Source organism: Cydia pomonella, chromosome 17 (genome assembly GCF_033807575.1).
Source record: "Cydia pomonella isolate Wapato2018A chromosome 17, ilCydPomo1, whole genome shotgun sequence".
In the NCBI taxonomy this organism is placed as follows: Eukaryota; Metazoa; Arthropoda; class Insecta; order Lepidoptera; family Tortricidae; genus Cydia; species Cydia pomonella.
The window spans coordinates 7,790,408-7,799,180 of NC_084719.1; the positions used below are offsets into that span (position 1 = coordinate 7,790,408).

Sequence of the window (8,773 nt, forward strand, 5' to 3'; positions counted from 1 at the left end):
CTAGATCGATGGTGTTCATCAGGGCAAATCTATTGAGCCCAAACACGATGGAGTTATGATGAGTAGATTAGGAGTTCTGGTGACCAGCTCCTGACTCCATCATGAGACCCTGGACCTCATCTAGATTGATGGTGCTCGTCAGGGCAACTCTATTGAACCCAAACACGATGGAGTTATGATGAGTAGATTAGGAGTTCTGGTGACCAGCTCCTGACTCCATCATGAGACCCTGGACCTCATCTAGATTGAAGGTGCTCATCAGGGCAACTCTGTTGAGCCCAAACACGATGGAATTATAATGAGTAGATTAGGAGTTCTAGTGACCAACTCCTGACTCCATCATGAGACCCTGGACCTCATCTAGATCGATGGTGTTCGTCAGGGCAAATCTTTTGAGCCCAAACACGATGGGATTATAATTAGTAGATTAGGAGTTCTGGTGACCAACTCCTGACTCCATCATGAGAACTTGGACTTCATCCGGGTCAAAAATAATAATGCAAACCCTAACGTAATTTCAAGTGAAAATGCGTTTTTCAGAAAATCGCAGCCAAATAACACTAGACCTTACTCATAGTGTTGTGTTCCTGCCGGTGAGTAAGGTTGCCAGAGCTCAACGAGGGGCGGGAGGGGGTTAGGGTCGGCAACCCGCATGTAACTCCTCTGGAGTTGCAGGCGTACATATGCGGGCCGTATGCTTGTTTGCCACCGACTTAGTATTAAAAAAAAAGTAACACTGAAAATCCATCAATAAGCGAGTCTGTTAGGCATACTGTAAAAAATGAACTTTTATTAAGATTTTCTAATCGCGGTATATAGCACTTCTCGGAACTCCGTAGCTGATTACGATCGCAACGAATGCCTGACAATCGAGCACAGGTCCGTCCTCTAAGCGCGCTCCGCGCGGACTGAGAGCGGGGCGTCGCTGCTGCGTGATTTATACGTGTTTTAAAAAAATATAAATTTACGGCAATGTAGGTCCCATAGTTACGATTTTTTTTTATAGGTTAACATAAAGTTACAGTTTGCTATAATATTATTTTTAAAGCAAAATATGCGTACAATTTGCGGAAATAAAATATAATAAAACCCTGTTTTCGCCAAAAAAAATGAAGAAAACTCGGAAGGTATTTTATCAGTTTTTTCAAATGAATCTTCGATTGTTAATCATTCCAGCCCCTCGTACGAGATATGTTGAATCAAATTGTAGTCATTCATGTACCAAATGATTCTTGTTTATAGCAAAATTGAGAACCGAAACGCCACATCTCACTGCAAAATTTGGAAAAGACTCCCAAAAAACCTCATTAAAAAAGAGGTTTAAAAGAGAAAATGAAAATTTGAACTGTTGGAGCCCCTAGTTTAGGAAACGATTATTTCAGTACGTTATCAGTTTTTGAATAAATACTAATAGTTACGTCGTAATCTTGAATGAAAAAGGAAGCATTTTACAAAATACGCTCGTCTGTAGGAATAAGGACTCTTAAGTTGCGCCAGCGGTCTACTGGCTTCAATGACATTGTAACAGTTTTTCGATCAGGTCACGAATCTGTCGGTCACGTGACCTGTCGCGAGTTTAACATTTTTTCCCCATCACAAATAGTGCACAGCGCCGCTAAAGAAGTTTTCACTTCAAAAATGCTCAAAAACTAGCGTCACCAATTTGTATTCTTGCGTCCACACCTCCATATTATCGGTAATAATCGGTGGTTGAATTTGGCAGCCAAATTGGCATTTGCGTCCGCACGGCCTGGGGCCTGCCGCGACAACCAAAATCATTAAGACTTAATTAGAGTGACAGAGAAAAATGGCTGCAATTAACGAACTTCGATTTTCGCGGTTATAGCCCTGATTAGATCGGACAATTTCATCAGATTGGCGAAAAATTGTCTTGTCTGGACACGGGTTCAAGGGCTAGTAAACTTGGGTGCGATCTTAAATAATACGAATTGCAAAACTAAACTTATCCAAAAATCGGCTAGCTTAAAAAGTCACAAAAATTGCCTCAAAATCGTAAGTCACGCACATGTCACACAAGAAGGCGAAAAGTCACGAAAAATGTGACTTTTGTGACCATCTGGCAACGCTGACCGGGCGGCACTTGGTTTTTTTTTTTTTTTTTTTTTAATGGCTTCGCGCTCCTGGCGCATTCAGCCAGACGAGTAAAACGGGGAAACGGAATTAAGGATTACATTAAAACGGGTAGGACGGAATTTTGGAAAAGGATCAGGAAAAGGTTAATAATTCAAATAATTTAAAGTTTAATGTTGTGACGTGAAATAAAAGAATACAATGATTTAAATATATATGGAGATGAATCATTAATATACAGGAGTGTTGTAATAGATGTGGGAAACGGAACTTTTAAATCTGACAGCTGTCTTAATAATATAGAACGGTCATATAGGTTACAATTACCAGAAAAAAAGATATGATTAAGATCAGCGGGATCAGTTCCACAAATACATGCAGAACTGGCCACACGATTTTGTAGTTTCAGGTGTTCCGGTGTACATACATGGCCCAATCTCATACGAATCAACATACTAGTTGCAGGCTTTGGCAAAGAGATTTTAGCAAACCAAGGTTTGGCAGGAATTGTTGTTTGTATGCTACGATAATGTAACGCAGCGGCACCCGCACCAGATGCCCATAATTTTGTCCATTCCATTCTTAGATATAATTTAGGCAGTGCCAACAGGTCTTCAGCAACATTCCTAAACGGAAACATGTCCCCAGAACTAATGGCATCTCGAGCCAAGTCATCCACCCTTTCATTGCCTTTAATCCCTCTGTGTCCAGGGATCCAGGCAATGGAAACCGAATACCCTTTAAGACGACATTTTAACAGTTGGCTACGGATTTGATAAATAATTGGGTTATTAGATTTAGATTTGAAAGGAAATTTAGCTATTGCCTGAAGTGAACTTAGAGAATCTGAGAAAATAATAGTTTTTTTAAGATGCATTATAATGATGAATTCTATTGCTTTCAGAATTCCAAAGCACTCGCCACTGTACACAGAGGACTCTGGAGGCAACTTTATTTTTTGGTAAATATTAGACTGGGTGTGAAGTACACCAATGCCAACACACCCATTGTCAGACATCTTAGAAGCATCTGTGTATATATGATCAGCAGCTAGGCCATCTGTTCCAATGAATCCCAGGAATTGTTGATTTTGTTCAACATCATTCTTAGAAATGCCGATATTAAGGAGAACTGGAGGATCAAGTATTACAGATTCATATTCATACTGGAAAATGGGAAGTGTTGAAGAGCTAACAGTGGGAGCTGAAATAGATTTAAGTTTTTGAAAACTTTTAATCAAACATGGAGGACTCTTGTGCTTCCAGTAGTTAGAAGTAGTTATTTGAAGCAGGAGGTTAGACAAGATAACCCAGAGTTGATGATTAGAAAATTGGGAGCAGCGGAAAATAAACCTATCACAAAGATATTGGCGTCGTAAATGGAGTGGAGGCTCAGCACACTCAACTTGCATAGCATTGATAGGGCTTGAATTCATGGCACCGCATATCATTCTCAGGGCTTTTGATTGAATACGATCTAATTTTTGGAAGCCTGCTACAAATCCTGGCTCTAACAAAAATGTTCCATAATCTAGAATACTTCTTATCAAGGCATTATACATTAATTTTATGCAAAGAGGATGCGAACCCCACCAAACTCCTGAAACACACCTAAGGATATTAATATTTTTTTCACATTTAGAAACTATGTAATCACAATGTGGAAGACCTGTTAATTTATTATCTAAAATAACACCTAGGAACTTGGTTTTATCTTTAATGGGAATGGAGCAGTTATTAAATTGCACATTGATTGGAGGAGGAAACAGTTTTCTAGTAAACAAAACTACAACACTTTTAGGAACTGAGAGTTCCAGACCATTTGAATCTAATCATAACTTCAATAAACCCAAAGAACAAGTAATGGATCTACTGGCCTGTTCAATAGAAAGGTTTGGTGAATATAATAATAAATCATCAGCATATTGCAAAATTCTGACAGTGCCATTTAAGGATGACTCTAAATCGGATGTGTAGATATTATATAGCAATGGACTTAATACGGAACCTTGTGGAAGACCTCTCCAAACTAAACGGGAAATCCTATTGTTGTCATCTATAAGAAGGCTAATGGACCTTTCTGATAAAAGATTTATTATGAAATTGCTTAACATTATTGGTACAGCTAATCTATGAAGTTTTGCTTGTAATACTGAGACTAAAACATTATCATAAGCGGCACTTATATCAAGAAAAGCAGCTACTACAGACTCATTTCTAGAAAATGCTAATCTAATTTCTGCAACTAATATACCCAAACTATCATAGGTAGATCTACCTTTTCGGAATCCAAACTGACTATGAGAAAGTAATTGGTTTTTTTCTACAAAATATTCTAATCTGTTTTTAATCAAATGTTCTGCTACTTTAACAAATACTGAAGAAAGGGCAATTGGACGATAAGAAGAAACATCTGTTGCTTGTTTGTTGGGTTTTAATATAGGAATAACTATTTGAGATCTCCAAGAATCTGGGACTGTACCAGATTGGATGACAAAATTTATTATATTCAGATAATAAGAGAGAATACCATCACTAGCATTTGCTAAAAAGGAATATGGGACTCCATCATCCCCAGGTGAAGTATCTCTTAAACTACTTAGTATACCTTTTAACTCTTCTATTTTAAAAGGCCCATTAAATACAGTATAATAGGAAGAGTCAAATGAAAAGGCAGCAGGGTGGAAAACATGTTCTTCGGGGACTGATGCTGGTGCTAATTTGTCCATGAACTGATTAGCAAGGTTAGGAGGAAGTGTCTGTCTAGATGGCTCATTGAAAGCATGTCTGAATCTTTTAATATTATTCCATACTATGGATGGTTTCACGTTAGGACTAAGAGATGAACAAAATCGTCTCCAGCCTTCGAACTTTTTTTTGCGCAGTAATTTTTTTGTCTCACGAGCAACTTGTATATATATCTCGAAATTTTCATTTGTCATCGAATGACGATAACTTCTCTCTGCCTCCTTGCGGTTTCTGATTGCTTGAGAACAATCATCATCCCACCAAGGAGGAGAAGGTATTTTACCTGATACACTGTTTTTTACAGGGAAAATTTCATCAGCTGCTTCGGTAATCGTCTGGGCTAAGGCAACTGAGCAGCTAACTACATTACTAGCATCTATAGTGGGCAAACACAACAATTTCTCCTCTACGCGGCTTTTGAAAAGTTTCCAATCAACATTACTTAAATTATACTTAAGCCTAGGGCTAGGTTTTGGAGATGGAGGAATGGAAGATGGAAATGTAATAATAATAGGGTAGTGATCACTCCCATATGTTGAATCTAAGGTATGCCAAGAGAGAGAGGATGCAAGATCGACCGAACAAATAGATAAATCAATAGCGCTAATTGACTCTGTTGGCGCTGTTCGGCGGGTTGGAGAGCCAGTGTTTAAAACACAAAGGTTGTGTTCGTCTAAGATATGTATGAGACGATCTCCATTATAATTAGATGATGAACTACCCCAAAACTGGTGATGCGAGTTAAAGTCTCCTAAAATTAACACGGGCCTAGGGAGAGAAGAAATTATTTGTTCAAGCTCATCAAAAATGGATGATGATGGATGAGGTATATATACAGAAATGATACAGATGTTATTTACAATGGCAGCAACAATTGAAAAATCATCGCTATGGGATGGAAGATTATAAGGTGAAAATGAAATGGAATTCCTGACGAGTAGAGCTACACCGCCCCATCCGCCAGGACGGTCCTCTCTGAGGCATGAATATCCAGTAGCTCTAAGAAGAGCTCCAGGCTTTAGCCATGTCTCAGAGAGGGCAAAAACAAAAGGTTGAAATTTGTTTAATAAATGTATTAGATCTTGCTTTTTATTTATTATGCTTCTGCAATTCCACTGAATAATTGTGGCCATTATTTTTAATAGTTGTAACAAGTACATCAAGCATGGGGGCAACGTGGGACGGTAGTTTTACATTGGGCTGAGATAAATGATTAATTAGGGCTTGAATTTCGTCAGCTACTGATGTATTCTCTTTGCGAGAATCTTGCTGTAGTGCACAGCCATTTGGAGGAGATGGAATGGTATACTCATTAACTAGTGCATTATGAGCTGCTACATCATACCCTGTCATGGTCTTTCTTACTGGACGTGGCTTCAAAAAAGTTGTTTTTTTGTAACTATGGGACTGCATGGTTGTGCTCGGGGCTGAATTATGGACTCTGTGATGTAAATTTGGCTGGGACTGTAACTGTGGTTGTGGTTGTGTCAGAAGGACATCGGCGAATGATTTAGAAACTGCAGGATGTAGTTTGACAGCTTCACCGTAGGAAATACAATTATTGGCCATAGTTATTTTAATATCCTTCTGTCTCTTATGCTCCGGGCAAGCCCTGTTCGTGGCGAAATGAAAACCATTGCATAAGCAGCAAATGGCATCTTCTTTCTCCACTGAACAGGTATGACCGGAGTGCATTTGACCACACTTAAAACACTTTGGTTTTGATCTGCAATTAGTTTTGGTGTGTCCGAATTTAGTGCAATTATAACACTGAATTGTGGGGAAAATATACAATTCAACAGTCAGTGAGTTGTAGCACGAAAATACCCGTTTTGGTAAGACTTGGCCATCAAAAGTTAAAACAACTGTTTCAGAGGGTTGCCACGAAACAGAACCATTAACCGTAACTCTATGGTTTAAGCGCCGCACTTTAAGAACATTTCCGCACCCAATGGGCACGGAAATGTTTGACAAAATTTCTTCATCCGACCACTGTGCAGGAATGCCGCGAACCAAACCCATACGGGTCACAGAAAAAGACGGTATGTATGCAGTAAGATTCTCTAACTCGAGACATGGGTCAGTTACAAATAAATTTGCATCTAAATAATTTGAGAATGACATTGCTATGCGAGTTCTGCCAATGCGCTTAACACTTCCGTTAATAATGTTTCTGAAGGCCTTTTTGACGAGGAATTTCCCAAAAGATACCGGGTGCAGAGATGAGCTTGCGTCAGTCTGTTTGAGTTGGACGTGAACCATAAAGGGTGCAACATCTGAATTTGAAAATAAGTTCCTACCAACCTTGGTGCTAATAGCGCTATTGTTTATATTTATATTTAAATTGTCAGAGGGGATTATGGTAGGCTGCGTGCTAGAACTCGAAAGAGCTTGGGAGTTTTGTATGTTTTCCTGGCAATCGCACGAATATTCCCCGCCATTATTTTTCCTTCTTTTTTTATTGCAATTTTTGCATCTTTTTTGTACTTTATTTCTTTTAAGTTCACTCCTGCTACCCACAGAAGTGTCAGTATCCATTGCCGAATCAACGGTCACATTACATCCAACCTGGAGGTTTCCACCTCCAGGATCAGGAGGATCGTCGTCCCCCATAGAAAATTTACACGAAAAAACTTACCAACTATGAAGAAATCCACTAATTATATATACAAATAAAAGAATATATACAAAATATGTGAAAAATTATATACAAATTACCGATTTCCTGATATTACAATAAAAATAATGTACGAGAAACAAAAAACTAGACCGCCGCGTTTCACGTTTCCCGCGCTTTTCCGGCACTTGGTTTGGTTTTGTTTGTCAGTGCCACTGTCAGTGTCAAGCATTGTACGTTCGGATTTTAACTTTTGTTCAAAGTCGAAAATGTTTACAGGCACAGGGGGCCTACCGCGAAAACCGAAATTCGGAAATTGCGGTAACCTTTCTCTTTTACTCTCACTAAGATGTAATTAGTGTGACAGAGAAAAATGTTTAAGGCTTAGTATGTGATGTGATAGTGCTGCTCTCTGGCGGCAGAACCTTGCAGTAATACTCCCTATTGACGAACTTAGATTTTCGCGTTTATAGCCCAGAGGCTCAAATATCCAAGCCGAACGATTTAATTTAATAGGGAGCGTGCATGAACTGTAGGAGGCAGCACAGGAGCCGTCAGATTTTTGGCGCGAGGCGTATATGTGATGTTTTTGTTCCGATGTAGCCCACAAGATGGCAGAACCTACTATGCGCAAGAAAACAGGTGACGTGTACATGTGCATGTTTATGGTTCCGATTCAGGCCACAAGATGGCAGACCCTCCAACGCGCACGGTCCCTTGATATCTGTCATTCATTTATACATTTATGAACATATACATGTTCAGTTTGTGTTCACAAAGAGTAAAATATAATCGGTCAAACAAGTTTGTCAGTAGAAAGAGGCGCGAATTTTAAATTTTCTATGAGACAATAACCCTTAGCACCTAAATTTAGTAAATGTGCCGCATTTTTCTACTGACGGAAATGGTTTAATAACGACACAACACACGCCACTCATCTTTTTTTACCCTTCTTAAACAACGGTTGCATAAAATACTATTTTTAAAAATTATTTTTGTATAGGAATACTGTACGAATATTTGTGAATTTCATTGTTGGTGTTCATCCATATAAACGTTTACTAAAATATAATTAGGCATTGTCTTTGCTCTTTCTAGAAAATATAGTGGTTAGAAGGAGAGGCAAACTGAGGTTATAGCTAATAGAGGGCCTATACCGAGAAAAACGAAATTCGGTTTATGTTTTTTGCGGTGGGCCTTTAGTCCTACTTAAAATATGACCGTGTCTACAAGTAAGTATGTGTACCTACAGTTGCCCCCAGTGTTAAAATTTAGGTATTTTTTCCATTTTGTTCTCACTGGGGTCTACTGGATAGGA

The 8,773-nt window shown here is 38.8% G+C and overlaps 1 long non-coding RNA gene across 1 annotated transcript; it reads left to right on the forward strand.

The window, feature by feature from the left end:
* Window positions 1-2,111: 2,111 nt before the first annotated feature.
* Window positions 2,112-5,923, forward strand: LOC133527245 (uncharacterized). The gene is made up of 3 exons (XR_009800847.1): window positions 2,112-2,586; window positions 2,996-4,668; window positions 5,143-5,923. It is a non-coding gene; the product is annotated as an uncharacterized LOC133527245 (long non-coding RNA).
* The last annotated feature ends 2,850 nt before the right edge of the window (window positions 5,924-8,773 follow it).